Source organism: Zonotrichia albicollis, chromosome 15 (genome assembly GCF_047830755.1).
Source record: "Zonotrichia albicollis isolate bZonAlb1 chromosome 15, bZonAlb1.hap1, whole genome shotgun sequence".
NCBI classification, from domain to species: domain Eukaryota; kingdom Metazoa; phylum Chordata; class Aves; order Passeriformes; family Passerellidae; genus Zonotrichia; species Zonotrichia albicollis.
The window spans coordinates 11,299,517-11,326,633 of NC_133833.1; the positions used below are offsets into that span (position 1 = coordinate 11,299,517).

General features: G+C 37.9%; 1 protein-coding gene across 3 annotated transcripts in view; it reads right to left on the reverse strand.

Annotated features, from left to right (window-relative positions):
- The window catches only part of GABRB2 (gamma-aminobutyric acid type A receptor subunit beta2), a 135,930-nt gene that overhangs the window by 24,715 nt on the left and 84,098 nt on the right, over positions 1-27,117 (reverse strand). The gene's annotated exons all lie outside the window — the stretch shown is intronic.

The following is a 27,117-nucleotide window of genomic DNA, read 5'->3' on the forward strand; positions in this document are numbered from 1 at the left end:
TACCCAAAACATATGAAATATATTTCTAAAATTAAACGATTTATAAACATACAGACACAGGTCATTCCAAATATAACTTCAAAAGGCAATCCTAGGTACATTTTAATATTTGTTGGTTTTGTACTTTTCTAAAGGATATATTACATGAATGTATTGACAAAACAGACCTTTAAAACCAAATAAAGACTACATATATCCCATCTCTAGATAGCAACTGTACATCAGCTTAAGGTAGCTTCTGATCCCAAGGCTGGATAAAACAGCATGAGTTTTCTGCAATTTCTGTCCCTGAGCTGAAACATCAGCACTGGCAATGTTTAGTTTTCAGCTGTAAAAACCAGCATAGTTCTTTTTCTAAAATGGTTTGAATGCAGTAAAACACAGCCATGTTCAGTGAGGCTGCTAAGAGGCCATGTAGGAAGCAACAGATGCAACACCCATCAGTGGCAAAAAACCACCCACAAGAAACCAACCAAAGAAAAATAAAATTCCCACCATCCAACAAAACAGCCCAGAACACAGCACATGTTCACACAGTGATAAAACATCCATGAGAAAGGAATCTGTGTTCCCAAATGGCACCTGAGCCAAGTTCCATGCTCCAGAGTTGGTGTACAGAAATGATCGTGAGACATCAGAAATAAATCTATTGCAAAACCAGGAAATACAATATTCATTAATGCTTCATTATGCATTAATCTAAAGATGTTTGTCACTGAAACTAAAACACAGAATGACCATGACTCTGCAAATTGAGATAATAAATATATAAAACACCTTGATTTTAAGTCCTCATCCACAAACTAAGGACAAAATTGAACACTGAATACCATTTCAAAATGTTCAAATACTACTGAATTTCAGGGAATAATGCATAGAATCTGTTTTGCTCCTGTGCATCATCAATTTTTGATAGTCCAAGTAGAATATAGACTTCAGCTTTAGTGGAAGGCAAGCAATTTTGAAGACATGAACCAAATAATCTGTAAAACCACTAAAACAACTATAAAAATCTATCTAAGACACATAATTTAAAAAGTATTTTGGTAGATGCATTCCTATAGCATGTTGATAGCAATTCCAGAGTTCTGTGTGACTCCTTTGCTTTCCTGCCCACAAGCCTGCCTTCAGAAAAGAGGCCAACAGCTTACTTATGTTTCCCTGCCTAGAAACTTCATATTTGTCAAGTCTCTCTCTAGGCTTTCAGAGAGAGAAATAAAATAAAATCAAATCTAAAATAAAATAAAGTCTAAAATGAAATGAAGATGAATAATTATATTGCCTGGTAATGAGATGTAAAAGCAACTTAGCATTTCATGTTATGAAAAATACAAAAGAACACCCTTAGATAGTTTAGGAAGGTCAATATTAGTCTTTTGGGAGTATCTTTGTGATATTGTCAAGTTTTGCTGATATTCTGACATCAACCCTGCCCTCCAATGGCAAGTTCCATATTCTAATACCATTTACTGAACTTGGATTCAAGTTCAGTAAATGGTAATCAAGGCAATTATTCAAGGTAAGATATTTAATTCTGAGGTACCTAAACTGTTAAACTTCACAGCTAATTAATTAGTATTTTATTTTCATTTTGTATATTTCTGAAAAAGACAAATGTCAAAATAAGTTTCAGCAGGGAAAACGCCCACTTTTCTATGTGAGAGAAAAAGTTTATGAAAAGCCCAAATGGCTTTTTTATTTGGTTGTATTTTTTAGAATATCTGTTGGAAGAACTTTTTTGCTGAACTGCATATGAACAGTTTAGCCTTGAACTGTCTGATAATAGCAGGGTTCACAAGAGACCTCCAGGATTTACATTCCAGCTGATTGCCAAATGCTTCAGCTTTACCCTCTACCAGGAATTTGTGGTTCAGCTTCTCCCTGGATTCTCACAGCCTTAACACAAAGCAAACATTGACAACTCTCCAGGAGAGAGGAATCCTCGGAAACTCCCACCCCCAAGTTCAAACTGCAGATTCCAAACTCTGCAGCTCTGGGTGGCTTTGGGGAGAACTGAGCAGAATTCCCTGCTGCTGAAGGGTTTTTACATTGGGCAAATGATAACCTGAGACAGACACAGAATGACAGGACTTATCAATAAGGAGAATTTCAGGAAGTCTCTTGAAGCTTTCATTAAAATACTTCTCTTTCCTAAAAGGATAAATTATCCCATTCATTTCAGTGTGTGGAGAAGGAGAGCAAAGAATATCACAGTCATCTGCACATGAATGCTCTTGTGTACTGCTAAAGTACCCAAAGATAATTGGATATAAGTCTAAGATCTGCAAAACATCTGCCAAAAGAGAGAATGGGACTATTCATGTCTCTAGTGGATGTTTTACAGTAAAATCCAATTACCTGTGGCTATAAGAAACTCCTTCTGCAGGTATCTGGGACTCAAAACAACTCTACTTACAAGTTAAAATTATTTAAAAATCAACCAATTTATAGTAGCAATAAGCAGTCTAGAAAAAAAAATCTGTAGCTCTTGACAAAAAAACCCCAAGCATTAATACAGTCAGTTCAATATTTTTAAATTATCAGGCATCACATGTTGGTAAAGCAGAAAGGAAAGCATACTAAACCCAAAAATGTTCCAAGTAATCTTTGCAAGAATATGAGTTTAGCACAGAACACTATTTGATTCAGACTGTAAACAACTGTTGGTTTACTATATATTAAATTGTATGTAGCTCAGCTGCCAGCAGAGAGCATCTGATTGATTGCTTTTCCCTCAGTCATTTATATATCATCATCAGCACGATTTACTTCACGTTCAGAAAGTTCAATTTCTCATTTCTGTCATGCATCACACACTGGCAGCCACCCAAATCAATACATTGTCCTGGTAATATGGCACCAATCCTGAGAGAAGCAAAACATTCTCAGCTCCCATTAACAGGGACAGGGAGTTTATCATCCTGTATGCATTGAGGGATGACAGATGACGAAGCACTGTGGAGGAAAAACAAACAACTAATAGAACATAAAATAAAACCCCCTTCACACAGAAACTATAAAAGCGCCAATTTTTTTTCCAGCCTATGCAAGACAAGTCAAAAATAGGAAAGTCTTCTAATACAAACAACGTAAAATGAAAGCTGTAACTTTACTGACTGAAAACAAACATATTTAGACACAAGACAATTATCAGAAACACCATACAATGGAAGAAAAGAAGCAGATTTTTCTGAAAAACTCAGGATTTATCAGGATTCACTGCCTCACAATGCTGCAGTTTATACATGACAGCCAGGAGATATTTTACATCTACACATCTCCAGTGTGCACTGTGCAGGAATCCAAGTGCTCACATTACTGACACCACGGCAGCACCTGGAGACTCAACATAAGGCAGCTGTTGATTTTTTTTGGGAGGGAGAGAGAAATGACATAAGCATGCAAAACAGTGAAAATGTGCCTAAAAAAAGGGGAGGATTGTGAGGCCATGCTCTAACCTGTCTCTGTTCTGAACCATCAGCAATTTGTGTGAGCTTGGGCAGTGCATGCACACATCCTGCATCACCTCTGAGCTCAGGGCAGCCACCTCAGCCCTGACCAGGAGCCTCAGGAGACAGAAGCATCCTGCTGGCCGCTGTCTGAATGCCACCTCCAGCTGCTAAAGCCTATCCAAAGAGCTGCTCCTCCAGTTACAGCCTGGATCTGGGACTGAGCATTGGGAGCATGCAATTACAATGAAGCACAGCTCAGCTACTTCAAAATTTTTGCTGCGTGGGTCTGGAGACTCAATGAAAGCTGGGAGCACACCCCTCCTTGGATCACCTGAGATACTTGTCTTTTGCTCACCAATAAAAAACATATGAGAACTCAGTTTACAGCAGATTCTGGACTTAAACACTATCACAAACCAACCATTTACAAGGTGAACAGCCTATACCTGGTGGAGAATAACAGACTTATTATACACATGATATTTTTGTGGAAAAAATTCAAATGTACATTACTATATACAAAATCTATGGCCTCATAGGTAGGGAATGAGTAACAAGCTACTTAATTTCTCCTGCTGCTATCAAATGGATTTTCTTTGCCTAGCCACTCACAATATGGCAGCTTCCCAAGATAAAAAGGAGAGAACCCATGCATGATATCTATACCCAAGAGAAAGTTTTGAATACAACTATATAAAATATTGTTAGCTAGCAACACCATAATACATTAATTTATATAAATGTAAGTCATAGACTTTCAGAGTAATTGGAGAAGGTGATATCTACAGGCCCTGTAAAATTACATGAATGCTGCAAAAAAATATTAAGTGATTAATCCTGTTTGTAAAATACTGTAGAATACCTTTAGTAGCAAAATCCATACATTTATTTTTAAACACAGAACCACTACTCCCTCCTTTTTCAAGATTTTCTTCAGCAGCTTTGCATTCACACAGAGTAAACAGCAAAATTACTTTTAAAATCCTAAGCAACATGCAAAGCATATATTGAAATTCAGAAGCCTTTCAGATCTCTCAAACTTTTTTCACTGCATCACTTCAGCCTTCACTTATTCAATTCACTTATTCATTCAAAAACATATCCAGAAAGAGAAAGTTAGAAGTGTTTCCTTGAATTTGCAGAGATGTTTCAAGCTGAGGAGAACATGAGACATGAGGTGCTGAAACCAGTGGGGTGATACAAGGGTGAGTAGGAAAACCAGAGTTTGTGTGCCAGAGCAACTGGAAAAAAGCACATCACACTTGTTTCTTTTTCCTCTTTCTCATCCCCTCTAAATTCTGTCTTTCTGCATAAAACATTAAAATTCTTCTTACGTTCCACTTCAAAGGCTTTTTCCCCTAAGGCTCCGAGGATTTGGATACAAAGAGTATGTGCAGTTTTCTGACTGCAGTGAAATTCAAGTGATTTTTAGATTATATTGGCAACATTCTCAAAAAACAATCATCTTCAAGTTGAACAAATGGCTCCTTACTGGGCAGAGTAGGGTAGGTCACAGAAAGAGACAGAAATGTGATGCTGTAATTACTATATACAGCTATTTTAAAAAAGAAAATATCTTTTGATGAAGAAGTGAAATGATGAAATTGATTCCAGGCCTTAGAGTGGGATTTCCATGATATTAGCAGAATCAATTTAATTTTTATGCAGGTATTTCAAGCTGATTCTTACAGGAAGCCTGGTAACTTACAGAATAGGTATCCTGGTAGAACTCCTTATTTTTTTTTCCCCTAATGATTTCCCTGAAAATCTTTCATACTTTTGAGCACCTCCTGCAAAATGCTTTCATAAATACATTTCCACTGCTACAACATTTCTAGGGAAGGAAAGAGAGATCAGAATCAGATAGGGAGAACTGTATCCATGCAATAATATCCAAAAACCTTTTATCTCCTGGAGCACAGCAATTTCTCACAATCTTTTCACTTCTATAAGTTCAGTTACTCCCATCAGTATGAATGATCTAAAACGTTGGTTCAACACTGTGGAGATGCTGCAAGCCCTGGAGCTCCTCAGGCAGCAGAGACAACAGGAGCATGTGGAGCAGAAGCCCCCGGTGACAAGGAGGTGATGGTGGCTGGGTGGGATACAGTGAGGGTGCATCAGCACCAAGCTCCTCCTGGGGCCCCAGGGAGAGCTGGGCACTCTCTGCGTGGGTTGGTGCTCAGATCTTTCCCCCTGCCTGCACACAAGCATGCTCTCCATCTTTTTCCTTCTGATTTCCATCATCCTGTTGTCCTGCAGACCAAGTGCCACGTTAATGCATTAAACATATCCCAGGACACCATAAAGTACAATACATCTGGCTCAGTTTTATTTATTTAAATGGCTAAAATCCAGGGATTTGCATCACTGTGGAAATTAGGTATCTGATTTCTGTAGGCAAACAAACAGCTTTAGATGATGTTTTATACAGCACACAGAAACATCCTGTCCCCCATTTCTGCCACAGTTTGTATTCCCTAACCCACCCACTTCACTTAGCAATGACCTTTTCTGAGGATAAGGTTGACAGCATTATGTCAGCACATTGATTAAGTCTGGATCATCTTGAAGGATATTTCAGTGTAGCATGGGTGACATTAAGCACATATGTGAGGAAAACATGGGTGGCAACAGTTGTCAATATGAAGTTAGAGCTAAACATATTTCTCACATCCGCTACTACTAAAATTATGAAGAAAAAAACCCTTAATTTTTAAATTTAAACAAAACAGATTAGTATATATTAGATTTATGCAGTCAAGTTTATTATTTCCTTATTACACATACCACAGAAAAAAAGGAGTTCTGGAACACACAAGTGACTACGTGAGACACGACAAATCTGTCCCAGACATAAAAAATGGTGGGAAGTTTAGTTGCATTTGCAATTAAAAGTACTATGGTAGAAAATGCAAACTCAATATTAAGAAACTCAATATAATAAACTATTTCCTTAAATCTCAATTTTATTGTCAGTGACACAGAGAAGCCAAGAAATTTACTTTCACCTCTTGCAATGGTGGAGCTGCAAAGAAGCAGTAGGAAATTGCAATATGCAACCATGAAGATGATACCAATCATTGCTGAGGAAAGCAACATTTAGGCAGAAATAAATTTCTATTGAAATGTGAACTGATGTAAATAGGATAAAAATGAATACATGAATACTTAAGTGATCTATTTCAATGCCATTAAATCACAAAATGAACAGAACTCAAGTGAAAAAAACCACTGAGAAAGGACAAGCGCAATCAGGTATAAGCAGGCAATAGGCTTTTTTTCCCCAGAACGATCAACAAAGTGAAAATACAAATTATTTCCTAGGCTTAAGGACTGAAGATTTTACTATATAATTGATAGTTATTTGCTTCCCCATTTAAATCAATGAAAAAAAGTCAAAGTTAAATAAAAAATAATAAAAAATACCTTCAATATCTCACAGACGTCAGAAATTGCTTACAGGAAAACAAATGTTGTTTACCCTAGTTCACAAGATTTAATCTCAATCAGAGACAGAACACAAGTTCCAGAAGGCTGAACTGGGAGATCTACATGGAAGAGAGAACTTGGAATGCCCAGAGACCACTCAAGGTCTGCTTGAGCCTCCTGCCACACCCAAGCCTCCAGTTTAAAGAGCATGGTAGTGAAGTGCACAAACTTTAATGAACATGGCTAAAAATGTTCAACTGAACAATTCAGCAAATTAAATGGTGCCTCTCATATATTAACTAGATAATTTTAAAAAGTCCATAAATTTGCATTGGTAATCTCATCAACCCCACAATCAAATATGAAAACTCTATTGTGTTTTTAAATGAGGGATATGTATAAGTAATGATCCAAATAGGAAGGACTGTGTTCTTTTTGCATCATATTAAATAACCAACATGGGTGCAGAGGGAACAATTTTTGGTACTTTGATGCATATATATATATATATATATATATATATATATATATATACACACACACAATTTTCAACTGTATTCTGAAAAGATATTTTTGAAGATTGATGGAAATGTCTTAACCCTCAACTCTCTATGTAAAACTAAACACTGTTTCTGCTCCTTGAAAATAATTATTAGCAGCTGTCTTCTACTTTTTTTAAGGCCATATTTCAGGAACAGAACTTTTATAGTAAAATGCACATCCATAGTGAGTGGGTGTAAATGACAAATTATTTTCTCCTGTCTCCCTTCAGTAAGGACAAGGATCATGTAGGGAAACCAGATACTTATATTTGCACCCTACCATGAATTTCATCACTGCAGCCTGTATTTCATGATTTGAGCTGATTCCTATACTTTTATCTCATTTGACTACATTAACTAATTTATGCATAGGAAAATTGCTATCCAGAGCAATTATATGTAATTTGTAAGTTATGAAGGTCATTGAATATTGTTCTCTCTTAGACAAACAAATCTCACGATTTGCTTACTTCAGGGAAGACTTAATAAAAAGACTGTGTATGCTGTTTGCTCTCTTATCTGATTTCAGAAGTGGTTTTTTGAAACTGGAAATAGAAATGAGGGGTATATCCAAACAAATGAATCAGCAAAGCATCATCTCCATAAGCTCAATTTTTAATACTTAGATATGTAAGACCAAATGTTCTAAGTTTTCTGCAACCCACTACCAGCCTACATTTTGAATGCTGATGTACATTAAAAAAAGAGAGGAAAAATGAACAACATCTGGCAACCTTAACCTTATTTGTAAAATTGCATTAATACTCCACTCTGTTTAATTATCCCATAGCTGTATTAAAAATACAAGGCCACAAGGAGAAAAATGCAATTCGTAGAAGAAAGCCCTTCTGTTTGTGGCTGTGCCATTTTTTCAATCTAGAAAAATATTTATTCATTATGATATGCTAGCTTGCAATGAAGTGTGAGGTAATATTCTGAAATATTATTCCATCTTTGCCTGAAGGACATCACAGTATTTAAAGCATTTCTACTTTTAGGTACAAGCCTGGTTATGAAGGTTTAGGAACAGTGGTCTCATAGACTGTCCAGCAGGAACATGTTAAAATCTGTTATTGCCAAGAGTGAAATGTTCATTAGAACATAAAAACCCCCACAGATTTTTACACGTGTAGAATAATGATTGGGTTTGGACACTTACCTGAACCTGCAGAAATTAATTTTCTTGTAGTAATGAGCAAGATATAATTAATATTCCTTCTAAAGTCATCCACATGTATAGCTTTGGGAACTTTTTCTTTCCTATCTGGATAAGTCTTCTGTCATCTACAAGTTTTTCAAGGATAATTACATCTACCTTTGATGTGGAGAACTATTTATACAGTACCATGTGAATGAAGTTTATAGGAACTTTAATTATAGACCATGATATTGTTAGAACTACATCATTATTTTCTAAAAATTGCAATAGTCCTGTAACATTTATGTGTCCTTCACACAGCTTGGTTGGTATCAGAAACCACATCGCTGCCTCCTCAAAATATTTTAGAGGGAGCTGTGTGTGCCTCAAGGCTCAGAGGACTTTCCTGCAGGAAACTCTCTTGTGACACCTCTATCAGAAAAGACAGCACAGGTTTGTTGGCAGTATCCCAGCTACTTTCCTGGGATGCTGAAAGAGGCCAGAATAAATTCTTTTGACACCCATCCCTCCAGCTTTTTAGAAATGGAACACAGGAACAGTTATTTGGTGGGTCACAAGATGCTAATGGTTGTGGATGGGTGTGCACAAGGTAGCAGGAATTGGAAGTGGTTTAATAGGAGATGGGGACAAGGCCAAAGGAGAATGAAAGCTGCTTCAGCTCTCTGCACCTATCTGGCACAGGAGTTAACCCTGGGAGCCTCAAACACACCATTCAGCAGCTACTTCTGCAAATCCATGGCACATGAGACCTCACCCCACTTTTTTCACTAGAAAAGTCCACTTGCCCTAGTCAAGTTTAAAGTTTTGGCTTTTATGTACCACAAAGCTGCATTAAATTCTGCTCTATAGGTAACATACTCTTTTACTCATTATCTGTTTTCCTCCTCTGATCTGCATTGATGTAGCATACTAGGTTTCATTACTACATTTTAGAAGTTTATAAGTTCACAAAATTGTCTGTAACTTTTTTAACATTCACTTTTCTTCTGAGCTGCAACTGAAGGCATTGCCCGAGGCTGTGCCTAGTTCATGAAATAGATGTGACTGAGACAAGATAATGCCAAGCCTTAAAGGGACTTTTCCTTGCAAGCACATTTTAACACCCTGTTGACTTTTATTCTGTTTTCCTCTAGCTCTAGTATTGTAACTGTGTCAATATGCAAATATGTATTACATAAGTTTGCCTCTTGGGCTGGAAAAGCAGAATATCTGCATATAAATGTTCATTAAGAAGAATCCAGTACAATATTTTTACATACATAAAAGGAAATCAGCCTCAAATACAAAAGTTAACGAACTACTACTTTTTGCTGAGAGCCCCATGTGGACTGCACCTCTCTCGTGCCTTTGAAATAAATACCCTTCTTCAGAAAAAATGAAGAGAAAAACACATGAATAATACAATAATGTATAATAAACCATGCAGCAATGGAATATGTTATAAGTAGTGCTTCATAATCACTATACATTCCTGACACAACTGCACAGAATCATTCTTGGAGGAGTTATGAGTCAAAGTCACATCCAAGCTACAAAAAAAAAAAAAACAAAAAAAACCCAACCAAACAACAAAAAACCCCACCAAAATACCAATGTAGCTATTTTCAAATAAACCTACAGTGTTCCATACCTGCACCTGTCTGTTCCTTCTTTAAACTGCATTTTCCCTTACACAGTGACATTAATTTCTAGCTTATCCTTACAACTCAAGGCTTATGTGCATCACATATGCCCTTATCTACATCTACATTCTTATTTTCTAACTTTGTCTTTCCTTTGGAAGTGTTATCCTTTAAGTATCTGTGGGCTTCATGAATCAGAAAAGTTGCTACTTGCAGGGAACACGTTGCTTCAGTGCAGAAGCAAGAAACTGAAAGTACAGTGAGCTCTGCTACCATAAATATGAAAATTGGATTCCTCCTCTGCTCTGCAGCAGCCTCAGTGCCCAGGAAGCTGGCAGGGCTCAGGAACATCCCTGAGGCAGGTATCTAACAGGCACCTTGTAAACACTGTTATCAAACCATTGTCCTATCTGTGGTGCTCCCAACTTTGCATCATTAAATTACTGCTGTACCCTGTTTATGTTACAAGTATGTGTATGCTGCAGTAATTATAAGGAAATTTTTTATCGCTACGATTGCATAAAGCAACTATTTGTCCAAAGCTTAAAATGAAAGGCCTCTTGTGTGGTAAATGAAAAATGTAAAACAAAATATCTTAGGAAGGCACGGAGATGAAGATAATAATCTCTGTCATTTGAGTTTTATCATGTCATTCTGTCACAAGTCAGGAGTGGGAACACTGAAAAACTGACCTGTCCCAAGTGGCTTTAAACTGCCCCTGTGACTTGGAACACCTCAGGGAGCTGTTAGACAAATGGAAGGTATGCAAATGTGATGTTGTCCTGGGCACAAGATCTGTAATAACATCCAACTTGTGTGTAGAGTGGTGAAGCTAAGAAATCCTTTCATTTCCTACCCTGTACCAAGCATAAATACAGAAAGACAGACTGAGTCTGATTCTTGCTTTTTAAAGCATCAAGAGCTATTGAAACACAAAAGCGTTGCCAAGTCAACAGGGAAAACATAGGGCACTTGTTCTTCAAGGAAACCAAAAACCTTCCAGGTCTACAGGCTCATAATAATACAGTGCTGCTTCAAAATTGTCAGTACAGATACATGCCAAGGACGAACCTGAAAGGGATGAAGTGGAGCAGCTCTCCCTGGAGGCCCATTAGACTCTTTGGATGGAACTGCCTGGCCACTAGTAATGGTAAATATTCCTGAATACCATAAACAGAAATGCATGTGACCATAAAGAATGGGTCATCCCCAACAGAGCATCCAAAATCCTGTGGTCACATGCTGAATACCAGAAACCCAGCAAGAGGAGGATGGAGAGGAGCAGCTCTCTGAGAGGATGCCCCACATTCAGTTGAGGTGATTTAAACAACCTCTACTCCTCCTCAGGCACACCCTGAACTCTCCATGCAGTTTACTGGCTGACATCATCAATAAAAAACCTTCCAATATCACATCATAAAATACATCAACATCTATAGAACACTTAAAGGACCTAATAATATTAAATGCTAAGTTTACTTCCAAGGTTTCTTTGTTTTGATTTTGGATGAAATTGAACACATAGAAGGCAGTCTGCCAGCTAAATTACAATAAAAAACCAAAAATCTGTGCTGCACTTTTGTCCTCTTCACTAATCCAAATGTATTCGTGACCTGTCCATTACAGCTATTTGATGCACCATTAAGTATAGCAAATAGCTGTACATTGTTAACATTTTGTAGGATCACTGCACTGGGAAGAAGGTTGATAGCTGAAGATGTGGAACTAATATAATGCCAACAGTTAAAAAGGCTGACACACTAGCAAACAATCAATTTAAAAGAGCAGAAAACATTAAAAAACAATTTCTGAAAATGTTTAAAAATATGCCATATTTCCTTCTGAATATCCAGGTTTTAAAATGTGTAACCACTCTAAGTGGCATAATTACACAGCCTAATACATAAAGCCATGAATATAAACAAATATTACTTTAATATCAAGTATATAAAGAAAGATCCCATATAAATAACAATTAATATTAGGAAAAAGATAAACCAGGAAGTCATTATCATATGTATAATTATTGTGCATAACAATGGCAACATTCCCATGGATTTACATCAGAGCTGCATATCCAGCAATGACACCTTTGAAAAGAATTTTCCCTGACTTTGTTGAGAATAATATTTTAAGTGAGCAGAAATACAGAAGCTGCACTTCCATCATCTCTGCTCTGCAGAATTACTGAATGTCAATATTTCAGAATTATTTGTAACTCAGAAACCTCAGAATTTTGGTTCGTTGAAATGAAATGACACAGGGACAATGCGTCAGATAGGGTTGATTATGGACAGATTCCTGAGGGTTTACACCCATTGAAGATCTACCAACATATGTTTTTCACACAGAAAGGTGATCAGAAATATTGTTGGGCTCATCCTTCATGGGTATTTTTACCATCACTACAACACTAGGCTGCATTAGAGACTCGTTCATGAAAAAAACACGGTGATCAAGGGAAAAATCATTCTAGTTTGAAAATGTTAGATGTGTTTCAGAACTGAAATTATAGAAATGCAAAAGGTAAATCAAATTTGGAAAAGGCAAAAGCCTATTGCAACAAAAAAGGCCCTTCTTAAAAAGGAAAATTATTCAGAAACACATTAGGAAGATCCAAGGGAAACAATTTTGCTTTCAATCTGTCTTTCACTTTGGTAGACTCGAAGTGTTTATGTTTCTCTTTTTACCTAAATTCACTTAAATCATATATTTATGTTACGTGCAAATTAATACATAATCTTATGAAGAGCTCACTTGTCTAAAGCACAGAGAAAACCAGTTTTTTGTACCAGACTTCTGTCTCTTGAGAATAATGTTTCAGCTTAGTTTCTTTTGCAGTCTTTGTACTGCAATACTTTCTTTTTAAATTAGTTCCCAGCATGGACAAAGGTGGGCTTTTATTTTCTTTTTAAGAAAGAAACACTTTGCAATTCTACCTGTACATTCCCTAGAGACAATTCTCGAACACAGTTTTAGCCAAATAAAATCCCTTGAGAAAACTAAGGGAAACCAAGAAAGAGTTTTGCCTGATGAAGATTTCATGGATTTTAGCTGTGAAAAATAATATATTTTAAATCACTTCCCAAATTATCATTATATGTATTAGGGGTTAAGGAGTATGCCAGCTACAAATTAGATGCAGCCATTTAATAGCACAAAGTAGCCTCACATAACAATTTATGGCATACATTGAGGAATGCAAAATCCAATTAAAATTACAGGGGGAGTTTAGCAGGGCAGAATTTAATTAGCAAAGAGAAAATTTTGCCAGAAGACTGTGGCTAACACCTGTTCTCAAGTGTAAAGTGACAAGGAATACGTGGTAACAAAGATTTGGGTCATAATTCGCGTTGCATTTGCTAGACAGCTCCTCCAGTGGCATTTAGACCCTTGTTTCCCTCAGACTGGGGAAGTGCTGAGTTCTCAGCTCCAAGTGCTGCTGCAGCAGCCTCTGACTCATCCCAAAATCCTAATCCAGCCCAAGCAGTACTGCTGGAGCACTGAAATGCTGATTTACCTACTTCTGCATGCAGTTCAAATCCCATTTATTTGCATCTTTGCCCTCTGTGAAGCTGCAGAGATTCCTGTAAGCAGCTGTGGGTGCCCGTGGGACACAAGGGCTGTGCCCATGGACACAAGGGCTATGCCAACAAGACTCAAGGGCTGTGCCCATGGACACAAGGGCTATGCCAACAAGACTCAAGGGCTGTGCCCATGGACACAAGGGCTATGCCAACAAGACTCAGGGGTTGTGCCCATGGACACAAGGGTTGTGCCCACAGGACATGAGGGTTGTGCCCACAGCACATGGAAGTGGGCAAATGAGCCTTAGGTTGTTTCCTTGGTCAGAGAACAAGGTCCGAATGGCAGGGGGGATTTCAGCGAGTGAAACCAGCTTCCTCACTGGGATTCACCCACAATGTCCCACCTGGGAGGACAGTCCACAGCACCTGCCCAGCCACAAATGCAGAACCAAAAAAACTCAGTTCTATCATATTTTCCAAGCTGAATTAATTTAAGATTTTCTTAAATTCCACTATTTACCTTTTGCATGCCCAAAGTAGCAATGAAGACACTTACTTACCTCAAGATATTGGAATACTTCCTGAAATACAGATGACTAATTTTTTTAAGTGTTCCCAACAGCAGAAATATTAAAAATTAACTAAAGCCATGAACTGAATCATCACCATTTTCTGTTATATTCTTCTGGTTTTTTTTTTTACTTGTTTAGGGGCGTGTTGGTATTTGCTTTGATCCACATGCAAAACATCCCTGGAAACATACCCTTAATTTACAATTCTAGCAGGGATATATTGTCTAATAAGAGCATTTTCTACATCTGGCAAGTTGTTACATTCACTAACATTGTGAATTAAAATCCAAATTCAATTCTACTATCTTTAATGACTGCAGTTAACGTTTTTCTCTAGGTTCACTAGCAACTTCATTATCATTAACATCAAGTCACTGGACTACCTCACTGATGAAAGATGAAGCCACTGATTAAGCTGTTCATTATATCCATCAGCATTATACTTATGAGTTAAAATCCTATCCTATTACTGATGAAAGGAAAGAAATACATATCAGAAACCCAGCATTAATGAACCCTACTGTTAGTAAATCCACATGTAGCTACAGTGCAGGACAAATAAAGCATCAAGATTAAAGCTTGGAGCTTTGACAATTACGTAAATAATGATAGAGAAAGTAATTTTTAAAGCAAAGAGTGTTTCAAAAAAATTCATTTTTGCCTCGAGGCTGCCCTTTGAATAACAGAAATATGGAGCACCATTACTGTAATTCTCATATAAGAATTTTAATTCAATTTAGAAAATAAAAATTTTCATCATAAAGTGAAGGTGTATGCATGGTGTATGCTTTCAATTACTTTTACTGACAGCAAAATAAAGCCTTGTGATTTGGGAAATTGTGAATTAAATCTATATATTACTGGATCTCCAAGTGCTACATCTTAGGGTAGATGAAATAAAAGCAATTACTGGTCACCCTGAATGGAAAAAAGAATGCTTCAGAAGTCCATCTCACCAAGCCATCCAAAGCAATAGATATTACTGTATGTTCTGAAGTGGTTTTATTAAATATATTCAGCTTTAACAAGTCTGATTTATTTTGAAAACATGTTTGTTTTTGTAAAGTTGCTTTTACAGTGGCAAGAAAGCCTCCAGGGCATGGTGTGTGCTGTGTGATTGCTATTTGTTTGTGCACTGTGGATTTCCTTCCAACCCACTTCTCACCTAGAGCATTTGGTTACCCTAACTCAGCTCTCAGTCAGCAAGTGACTTTAATTATCTGCTGAAAAGTGGCTGCAAGCTGTTGATTGAAGAAATGCCTCAATTCCTGTGTGTGCACCCAGCATCAATTATAACCTGCATCTATAAAATCAGGTATTTCAATACTTTCTACAGCAGCACTGCTTTTAAATCTCAGCAATAAGGAGGAATCAACAATTTTAAGAAACTAAAGCATTATTTAAGATACATTAAAGGGGGTTTTGGTTTTAAAAACTGAATTTGTCTAACTCTGGCTGACAAAAGGCACACTAAATAAAGAAGTGTAGCATAGGCTTGAACCTCCACTTTCCATTATTGCCCTGTCTCCCAGCAGAGAAGGTTTAATTGCTGTTATGCTGATTATTATTGCTATTTTTTTCACTGTGCTCTCATTCTGCCCCACTGGGCTGTGACAGTAACACAGGACTGAGTTTACTGTTAGTTACAGACCTGGGGAACCTCAGGATGTGCCATGGCCCACTCTGCTCTGGGAGTCACTAAAATGAGAAGACAGGTAGGTGCCAAGAATGAAACATCCTCCTGCTTAGGCTGGGACTCACAGAGGCCTTCACTCCTTTCACTGTGCAATGGCTGAAGGATCTCTACAGATGATACAGGCAGAACCAGAGAAACCCTTTTATTTTATTGTATTTTAAAGTGAAAAGTAACTTCAAGGTGAAAGGAACACACTCTAACTTTCCTCTCACTTATATTCAATAACTATGAAATGAAAATTCCTGGAAAATTCTCACCCATCTAATTCATCTTTCTTATTAAAATGAGCAATGTGTTACATGCTTTCTGTCTTTGTTGAAGTAGGTTGGTGTTGATACTACCAGACAATGAACTTTCTACGCTTTTAACTACACCTAGCAAGAACAGCAAAATAATAAAAAATCTGTCAGCAGTTCATTTTGGCTGCTCAATAGTTTAAACAGCAAATAAGTGTTTCTGTGGGAGCACAAAGGAACTTTTCAATCACTTACAGGCAGAGATCACTCTTGATTTAGATACACGACTCTACTTTATAATGGAGCTTTTGAAGGCAGACATTCCACCTCTTCTATTGATTTTCTGTACATGAACTTGAATAACTAAACCCAAGACTTCTGCATTCATACATATATCATTCACCTAGTACTTTAAATAGGGAACCGATGCTCTAGAAGAAACAAAAATGCTACCTCATGTTAGTTTATATGCATATATCTGTATTTATATACATTGCATATCTTTAACACAGACCAATTTAATGGATTCAGACTTTATCTATACAGTTGTTTTTTTCCCATTGAGTGTTTACAAATTCCTCTCATTTCCTTAAGGATATACTGAACTACAGGAATATACTGAAAAATTTGCAATCACTGAGAAATCAGAAGTCCCTAACCTCAGATCCCTTCCCCCTGTCCTAATGATGTACTTGAAAAAAATAAATCACTAATTCAGTTCATAGAAAAGAATAATAATTCCAATTGTTTCTTTTCTGTCTAGGAATTACCCCTAAAATGGATTAGCTGTTATTGAAGATTGGAGAAGTCCCACCTGCTTGGCATTTAATAGCTTTGATCAATATGCAAGGGTGAAAAGTCACTTTAACGTGTTATTTTTTCACATAATATTGTTTCTTCTTCCTCCTAATAATGAATTGCCTTAATAAGAAAAGGCTGAAAACTGAAATGGGGCAAGGCAGCTGTAAGAAAATTGAAAAATGTGCAAGGAATATGCTTAAATACCTGACTTTGCCTCTATTCATCACATATTTATCAAACCCATCAGATTTAATCAATAAGAGCTGGGTTGATTCATGATTTACCAGTGCTGATCAGTACTCTATTACTTTAGGCTCTACCTTGGAGACTTAACATATGTGGCTTTCACACAGTGAAGGCAGCCAGATCAAATTTAGCCTCCTTCCAAAATCAGATTTAAGTGTCACTGATCTCAAGAAAAATCTGTTCCACACATTCCATATCAATTTTAGATTTTACTTTGTAAAAAAAGCAGGTAATAGCATAATCTCATCATTTAAATTTGCAACCCCATGTCAGACAGAAAGCCTCACACAGCATCATATCTCCTCTAAATCTTCAGCCTTCAATTGTTCTGGCCTCTCACCTGTGCTGTCAGGATTTACACTACAGGAGAAGGAAAAAAACCAAACAAAAACCCCAAAAAAACCCAACAATCCACTTTCAAATCCATCCTACAAACCAGATGAAAGCTCTGGCTGCTCGCAGAGATGAGAACATAACTGCAGCATCCAAACCAGTGTGACCTTGTCGGGCAAGTTCTCCTAAAATCTCTGACCTGAGGGCTTTTCATTGAAATATTCCAGATCCTTGTGTCTCCTTGAGCTCTGCTGCTATTAATAACATGGGCAGCAGGGCTTATTCTGATCTCTGTTTTGGGGTTTTTTGTAGCTATTTGAGTTCTTCAAAGGAACGTCCGTTTCTTGTGACAAACATTTATTCTCATACTTGATATTCTACAGTTTTATAAGATAAGACAAGAAATTCTCTGTCCTTGGTGGAGATTGATTGAGACACAAAAGCAGGAAGTTTTATCCTCATTGCAATGCCATTATTATGTGCAAATGCCCTCAATATTCAAAGTGTTTAATTTTAATCAGTCAACTTCCTATACAGTAAAAAATATATGGCACTAACTGGATGTTTCAGATAAAAGAAGGCTGGCTTGAGCGCTCCTGAAAATTACATTCTCTTAACTAGATAAATTCCAAGTACTTCTCTGTTTTGTAAGAAAAAAAAAAAACCAGTCCAAAGTCAAAGAAATAAAAAAAAAAAAATCAGGAATTCATGCATATGTTACATAAATGCAATCAGGTGGAGTGCATTTAATCCCCTGGATTTCAATATACCTGCTCTATTTTTCAAATCTTGTTGGTATTCAAAATCTCTTGATTACCTGGAATAATTTGCTTTTCTTCAAAATACATAAATAAATACTGGATTTCTTTTTAAAATGTTGTATGTGAATACTGATATGATAAAAAATATTTTTAATAAATGTAGCAAAAATATAATATAATCAGTTAATTGTGTTCAAGCAGGCCAGACGGTGTATAGCTTGTAATCTTTGGGGAGAGACAAATCAGATTACTGTGCTCCCATACACTGCCTAATGCTATCAATTTCTGCTTGGAATCTGTAAGAAAGGCAAAAAAATTTGGAAAATTAATGTGTAACAGTCTATAGTATTATCTTATTATGCAGTTTGCACTAATGGGGCCAATCTGTGCACGGTGTGCTTGCTCTTGGGGAGTCATTAGGTGCCTGAATCACAAAACATGGAATAGAAAAAGCTTTACAAAACCAGCTTTAAATAAAGAGGTAATTACATGGAAAGGGCATAATATTGACAGTAATTATTGCTGCTAACCTGGAAATACAATTTACTTAAGCAGTTCTCTCAGAGTAGTCCTATTTTCTATATTCTATTTCACTACTTTTACTATGGGCAGCATCTTCCTCATGTTTCTATGCTCCTGACATTCTAGATTACAACAGCTTCAACAGCTACAACAGCCAGAGAAACATTAATACAGTACAAAAAGAAACTACAGCACAGAGAAATGTCACCACAGGTCACAGAAGTGACCAAATTAGTAGTAAATGTGGAATCAGAAATCTGTTTCCCAGTCTGGTGCTTTTCCACACCAGCTGCTCATCCTGACTGGGACACAACTCTCATAAATGAGCTTTCTTTAAGAGATACAGATTTTAGTCAATCTAATAACAACAATCAGTGACCTGAGCTACACAAAGAAATGCACCTTGCTCTACACCTTAGAGCAGCACTCCTTAAATGGGAATTTTTATCAGGTGGAGCCTCTGGGGCCTGGTGCCAGTGTGCACTACTTGGAAGTGGGTTACACACCTGAGATATTTAACATTCCCTGTTCCTTTTGCTTGTAACAATTGTACTCACAAAACCATTAGCATTTAGTCACCAGATTTCTCTACAGAACACAAATACAGCCAGAGAAATACCATTCGTATGAGTCTGGCATGATGTCACCAGGCTGGCTTTGAACCCCTGAGCCACACAGGAGGGAGCTGCAGAGGCTCTGCTCAACATGTAGGAAGCAGTGTTGAGTGATGGGCTGTGCTCACATACCCTGGGAATTGAAAAAAAATATCAAGGGAAAAGTGCACACAATGTCAGAGACACTAAGCCTTGCTTCTGACATTATGGTATTAGCTCCTCTAGCCCAGATGACTGATCATTCCAAAGATTACTTTGGAATTAAGAAATTTTCTCTGAGAGAATCTAGAGATATAAATACTTATAACACATAAGAGGTTTTTTTCCCTGCGATAAAAGAAGATGACTGAAGACACACAGTCCTTCAAATCATGATTATACCTAACCTGAAACCATTCTCATTTTGAATGAATGACCATGATTAAAGCCTCTTAGGATTCAGATATATTTATATAAAAAGACAGGTACTCATGGGCGAGCACTAAGACCCGTGATCAATTCTCCAGATTATTAAGTTGCTGCCTGGATATAAAATGGACATTAAATAGACACAAAACATGAGAATTTGAGGAAATTTCCAGTTTCACCAGCAGAGTAAACAAGACAGAATACATATTAAATATTCATAGGCAAAAGGACAAAATTAACATACTGAGAATTCTGAGGATTTTAACAGTGCAATTCATGCTAGAGAGAGATTTAGGATTCCTAAATTCACAATCCTAATCTTGAGACTCAGACTGGACACCTGGACTCCATGTGCAGAAACTGGAAAGAATTAACCTTCAGAAGGTTACATCCCCTTGTAAATCAGCTTTGATGACCTGGTTTTGGGGGATGTACTTCCCATTGGCAATCCAGGTAGACCAAACAATTTATTTAGCTAGATCATTGTCCTTAGGTGAGCTAAACACTAATACATCAGACAAATGCTACTCTAAGGGTATTTTTTTATTTCTCTTAGCATTTACAAGAGCTCAGCAGAATCACAGAACACAAGGGCATTCTCCTGAACCGAAGGATGGAATTGCTTTTAATATTGGTCTCATGTTGTAGGGAAAAAAAAGAAAAAAAATATGCAGACACAGCCAAGCCACAGACATGAACCAAATATGTTCAATTTGCCTGTGAACTGTGCCATTTTTATATCTGCTGTGAACATTAATAGTCTCAAGAATTGTAAAGCATCACAGATAGATGGAGTGTGCTGCTGGCATGTACCTGAACAACATTAAAAGAACTAATATCCTCCAACATCTTTCTTCTCTAAACTATATGAAGAATAAAACATGGGGGCCCTAGAGCCCAACAGTGGATCCCTCCAGTTGAAATCTCTTCCCTTAATTTACTGTGCTGTACACTTGCATTATGACACAGCCCACAGTGAGGCAATCACATGGCATCTTACCCACACAACTCTCCCTACCACACATAACAAGCCAACAGAGACTTATTGTTCTCTCAGATACAGAAAATATTTCAACAGCTAAAAGCAATTGTGTACATGGGTATCTTTTGTGGCAACCCTGTGCTTTCCTGTTACAGAACCCGCAAAACTGGGCATTGATTTCTCTCACACAATCATGAGTGTTATAAAAAAGAGAGAGAGAGAAAAGGAAGAATATGTGAAAGAGGTATAATATTCAGTTGCATACATCTTTCAGGGTGCAGGAAAATCACTCAGAAGAAATGTGATCTGAATACATATGCAGTAATAACTTTCATCCTCATTTAAAAGACTGCTCTTCCACAACAATGTATTAGACAGGATTTCTCAGTCCTCCCGCAATCTACCTAAAATAATTATTAAATGAAAAATCTAGCTTTTAAAAGGTGGCTGGAATCTATTTAGACAGCTGTACAAGTAGCCAGAATGCAGTGTGCCTGATCATTGGGAAGAGCTGAGCCCTTCCAAGCCCTCACTGTCAGAGCAGGAGGAGCGAGGGCAGCTTCCCCTCCTGGGCAGTGCCCCTTGCCTGGAGCTGCAGAGCTCAGGGAGGTGACAGGGAGATGGCAGGGCTGTCCAGGGCAGCTTTCTCAGGAGCTGCAGAGCCCAGGGAGATGGCAGGGCTGTCCAGGGCAGGTTTCTCAGGAGCTGCAGAGCTCAGGGAGATGGCAGGGCTGTCCAGGGCAGGTTTCCCAGGAGCTGCAGAGCTCAGGGCGGTGGCAGGGCTGTCCTGCTCCCCAGAGAGCACTGAGCTGGCAGGGACAGGCCATCCCTGCACACTGCTCTGCACCTGGGCCCCCCAGAGCCCTGCCGGAGATGCCTCCTCACCTCACACACAAAGAGCAGCAGCTACAAAGGGCGCCTCAGGGCTCAGCACAAATTGAGGGAAAAACAGGAGAGAGACTCCTGCTCTCTGTCACAGTATTTGTAAGTATGCAATTAATAAAATGTGTAAGTATCGCCACTGACATAAAGGGTATGAGAAAATATTTTAACAGTGTCACATGTGGGATTTTGACAAAATCAGATGGTTCGTTAGTGATACATTGCAGCCCATCACATTAAAAATTGTGTCCATCAAAAATTATTTGAATTAAAACCCTTCCATAACACAGAAATATTTTAAACTTAGGATCAATATGAATTCTGGAACCACACTGCAACTCAAAATTTCTTTCGTAATTTCTATAAAACGAAGCAGCACAGAAATAAAACCCATGGTTTATAAACTGCTGCATATTGACATAATTCAGGATTTTTCTTCAGCATTATGGACAGAGCTTTTTCAGTTCCAGCTCCACTGGAAAAGACCTTCACTTGATAACTCCCATATGAAATTATGGGAATTATTATTATTTCTGCCAGAGCTTTCTCAGAACAAAGTTTTGTCTTTCACCTGTATTTCCATCAGATCTTTCTCCTGGGCACACGAGCTAACGCCCAGAGCAGAACAGAAGCCAGAGCAGCAGAGACTTCCATAGCAGGCTGCCAGTCTTCAGCATGCTTCAAACTAGGTGCATCATTTCTCTTTTTCATAAACTCACAGAGGAAAAAAGCATTTTGGTTCTGACACTAAGATTTTTCTGAATAAAACTTGTTCTTTGCATTGTTCTACAAAGACGGCAACTTTCATTATCCTAATAAATTAACAAGAAAAGACATCTCTGTTGCAATCATGTTACATAAACATCTCACCGATAGAGATATATCATTAGATTATATTTTAAGCTCCCATATGTCACCAGAATTCATGCTGAAGCCACCTTACAATGCAATCTTTATGACAGATTTCTGTGGATTAACCAGCTTCCAGTTTTCTCTGACATTTTGTTAAAACTTTAATACTCTAAGCACTGTCGTTTGACATGCTTTCTGCCACTACTTTTGCCAAGCACAAGCATATGCTACAACACAGCAAAGGCTGCTCTTTGACTTATGTCTTCTACAAGAAAAATATTTTGCACTGACACTGCATATTGTTTTAAAAGTACTTAGCTGATTAATAAGTAATTTTATACACGTGGGACTTTGCTTCCACATGTTTTGTTACTTTTATTGCAATCTGTTTAGATAGAGTTAATAGTATGAAACTGACTGGCTCTGTAAACATGCCATCACTGCCTTTCCCTGTCACAGCAGAAATCTGCCAAGGTTAATCACAGGAAAGAACTTTTTAACTAAGGAGCAGGATAGAATACAACACCCATAAAATGATGATTGAAGACAGAAAACAGACAGGCTCTGTCCCCATTATGGCACAGAGCATAGGTCACACATTTCACAAGAATGCTGTCAGGGGAGTTCCCTGGTATATCCATATTGGAATAAAATGTATTCTCCCTTCCTGCTGAAGGCTGAAACTTTTTTCTTGGAAATTCTTACGTTAATAAAGATGACTTCCAGATTTGAAGCTACAGATAACGAGAAGTTGCAGGGCAAGAAGTATCTAAAACTAGATTTCTGTTTCATTCATTGTGTTTCATTCATCTGAAAATTCCTAGAAATTCTTGCTGCAATAGGTGATCTTCAAATGATGCAGCATGCCATGCTCTCCCTTGCTGAGTCAGCTCTGGAGAGAAAAGTGGAACCACATCATCACCACTTCTTCACAGTGGCCTCCTTTCAGGTATTAGGACTAGCAAGAACTAATACCTGAAACCCAAAAGCATGATTCCTATGAAGCAGAAATATCTGAGGAAACTTAAAAAGAAGGTGAACGTCCTTCCTTAATTTCCAGAACATTGGAAGAAAAGCAAATTTAACAGAAATACATTTGTTCTTAAACAGCAACCCAGAACAGTGCCAATTTCATGAACACCTAAAAGCCAGAAATACTGACAAACTGAAATTGCTCAAAGCCCAGCAATGCCACTAGAAGCTCCTGAGGATATTTAAAATAATATTGCACACTCTTATGGGCTTCTTCTTTCACTCTTATGAGCAACAGAAACACACAAAGTACTGATGCAGGGTACTGTGCATTTTCCCTCTCAGAAAAAAAACCAAAAAACCCAACCACCAAAACCTCTAGTACTCATTCTCTTTTAAATTATTTTCATAGCACAGAAATTACACACACAAGGTAATAGAGAGGGTAACTACCCACAGCTATTCCAGAGGAGAACATGAGACAAATTTACAAAGTCACAGCCTTTTATACAGCTCAACCTGTCCTGTGCCTGCAAATACTGAAAGATAAACACATCTATGCATAATCAAATACTACTCAGTATGTAGAGCAGTATACTTGTTATTTGCTGATCCTGTATGCACCTGAAGAGGGAGTGTACACCATCACAAGGAGAAAGTGTAGACAACCTCCTACTAGAAAATAAATCAAAACAACCTTTATGATCTTGATTATACTCAGAGACACTTATCCTAGCTCTGCTTCAGACTGGTAGGAGGAAAATGCAAATACAGTCTTTGAGTAAGACATGTTGAGTTCCTCGTCTGTTTATCAAGCCTTACTTTTGGGTTTTAATCAACTGTTTATACAATGATAATTCCATGCTGGTGTATCTACCATCATATCCATCATTCATCCAAAATCTATTTATTGGCAAGGTTAGGGGCAACTGTACCTCCACAGATCCTGTCAAATGGTTTTCTGCTTGTCTTGAGAGCCCTCCTGGTGTGCATCACAATGGGTGAAATTCCATACCTGCATCTCACTGTGGTTCTCTTTTTACTTCCCATTCCCACAACCTCCACTTTGAACTTTCACTGCTGCAATTTCAGATCTTCACTTCTTGTCCTAACCAACATGATACAGAACAGATTATCCTCTTCCAGTGCAGTACATTTTGTACATTACAAGACTCACACTTCTCTTCCTTAAATTCCCTTTACCAAACAACTCTTTTCTCTAAGTCATGTTTTCTAGGACTGAGGTTAACTTTCGTGCTATGCCTTGGATATTCTCTAACTGATACAAACCTTCCTTGAGGTGCAGCCCTTAGAAGGACATATCCTGACCACCAGGTATTGCCACTACAGGACCAAACAGAAAAACTGAGTTATTTTACAAATAGTACTTCCACTTATAGACCCTGATGTCAGCCTAACTATTGCTGCCAAGCAATCAGTGCCACATCACAATCCATGACATCTCCCCAAGGTTGGGCTTTTTATTTTGTTTTGATTCCCACACCCCTGCCCTGGGCTGCCATTTGAACCTTGTTATTTCACTGTTCTGAGATGCCAGTATTAGATGTAAAGTTGGGAATTTGATTTTTTTTCAGGCCACCTCTCTAGTGAGAACCATGACAACCTAACTCTATCCTTTCAAGCTGCACAAATGTTTTGAAAGTTCCATAATCTTCAGATCATTAAATGAAAACAGTGAAGAGAGACTTGATAAAAAATTGTTTCCTTCCTGAAAACTCAATAATCATGTTCATGTTATTTTCCAAATGTGGTTTTCTCTAATCCGTGTTTCCTCACCTTGTTTATAAGAATGTCATTCAATACAACATCAGGAGCCTTATTAATGTCAAAATATAGGACATCTACTGCCTCCAGCAAACAACTCTGCTGCTCAGAAATCATCCAGGCACCACCACATGGGATCCACTCATGAACAGGAGTGTTAGGTTCAAAATGGAAAAAGCAGTCACAAAAAAAGGAGATATTTCCATTCGCAGGGGGGGAGATATAGGCAGCTGACCATTTTTTCAGACTAGAGGTTTAAAAATACTAATTGGACAAATAATTCTGCTGCTCATTTAAAATCATTAACATTTCCAGCTCTTAGTGTGACTGCCCAGAGGTGGTTTTCCTCTGCAGACTGTGCCTCTAACAGTGCCATTGTGCTGGCAGCAGCCTCAAGGGCTCCTCAGCTGGCACAGAGGGCAAGGCCTCACTGTGCTGCCAGCTTTGCTAACACTCTGGTGAATGCTTTATTAAAGACGGTTTAGAAAGGAGAGCAATCCCTTAGTGAGGATTCAAACACAAGAACTCAGAAAGCAAATCTGAGGTTCAGCATGGAACCATCAGTGGTGAGGTGCAGTTATGGGGAAACTGCCCATGATGTGGCAGAGCAGACACACCAACTGCACTGACTCTTGATACTTGTGCCACAGCCCAGGACAAACTCTGAAAGGCAGGAAGGAAAAACCTAGAAATAACATTTCTGAGCGAGGCATGTTACTACTCCACTTAACAGAGCAGGGAGGCAAAGACATCCTACTACTAGAAAGGCAAGTGATGACAGAAAACGGCAATGAAAATCAAAAATCCAAACAGTACAGAACTGCTTTCACAGCCATAAAGGTTATTTGCCAACTTCCTGTGGGATGACATCCTTTTAGGAAAATACTCAAGAAAGAATTTCTGGTCTGGTCATAAGTATGGACTTACTTCACAGGACATGCAATGTGTCTGGAGTAATGACACAAATCACAAGTAATTCAAGTAACCAGCATGTCTTGAAATAACAGGGGAACATGAAAGGAGTTAACTTGGTTTATAAAAGATGGATAACAACTGCAAACCTGGTATTGGGCTCCTATCCTGACATTGCAGGATTACCAAATTGTTGGGGTGAATGTGGACTCTGTGGAGCTTTGAAAAAATTCTGATAATTTAGGGATAGGTGGAATTTTAAAGATATGTGCAAGATTTTTTTTGCATTGCTCAAGAGGCCTGTGATAACCTTACCTTCTTCTATATATGAGAAAGAAAGTGGTTGTGAGTGTTCCCCCTCTTTCATGCACTGAACATTAATAAGCAAGAATGGATATTCTCAGAAATTTTTATATTTCACTCTAACAATCTGAAAACTCAAATCATCAACATCAAGCACACAGCAAGTGAACTGGCTCAGTTTCTTTTTAGGAGATCAGAGCCCTTCATGTTCAGAAAAGAGAATATTGAGATAGGCACCAACTCCAATAGACCACCTGTTCTCTCTTAAAATACCCTGAAAGTTACAGAACTTTTTTGTACTTTACTATCATTTTTCAGAGAAGTCATACAGAGCATACAGACAGGTAAAAAATAGATATGGAATGAATAACCTGTCCCCTAGATGAAATATTCAACCATTAGCAAGATTTATGGAAGCACAAGCATGTGCATTCCATAAGCCAGCATGTCTACCCTTAGAAAACAAATTTCTGGGAAATCTATCTGATCAAACACTTCCCAAGGCC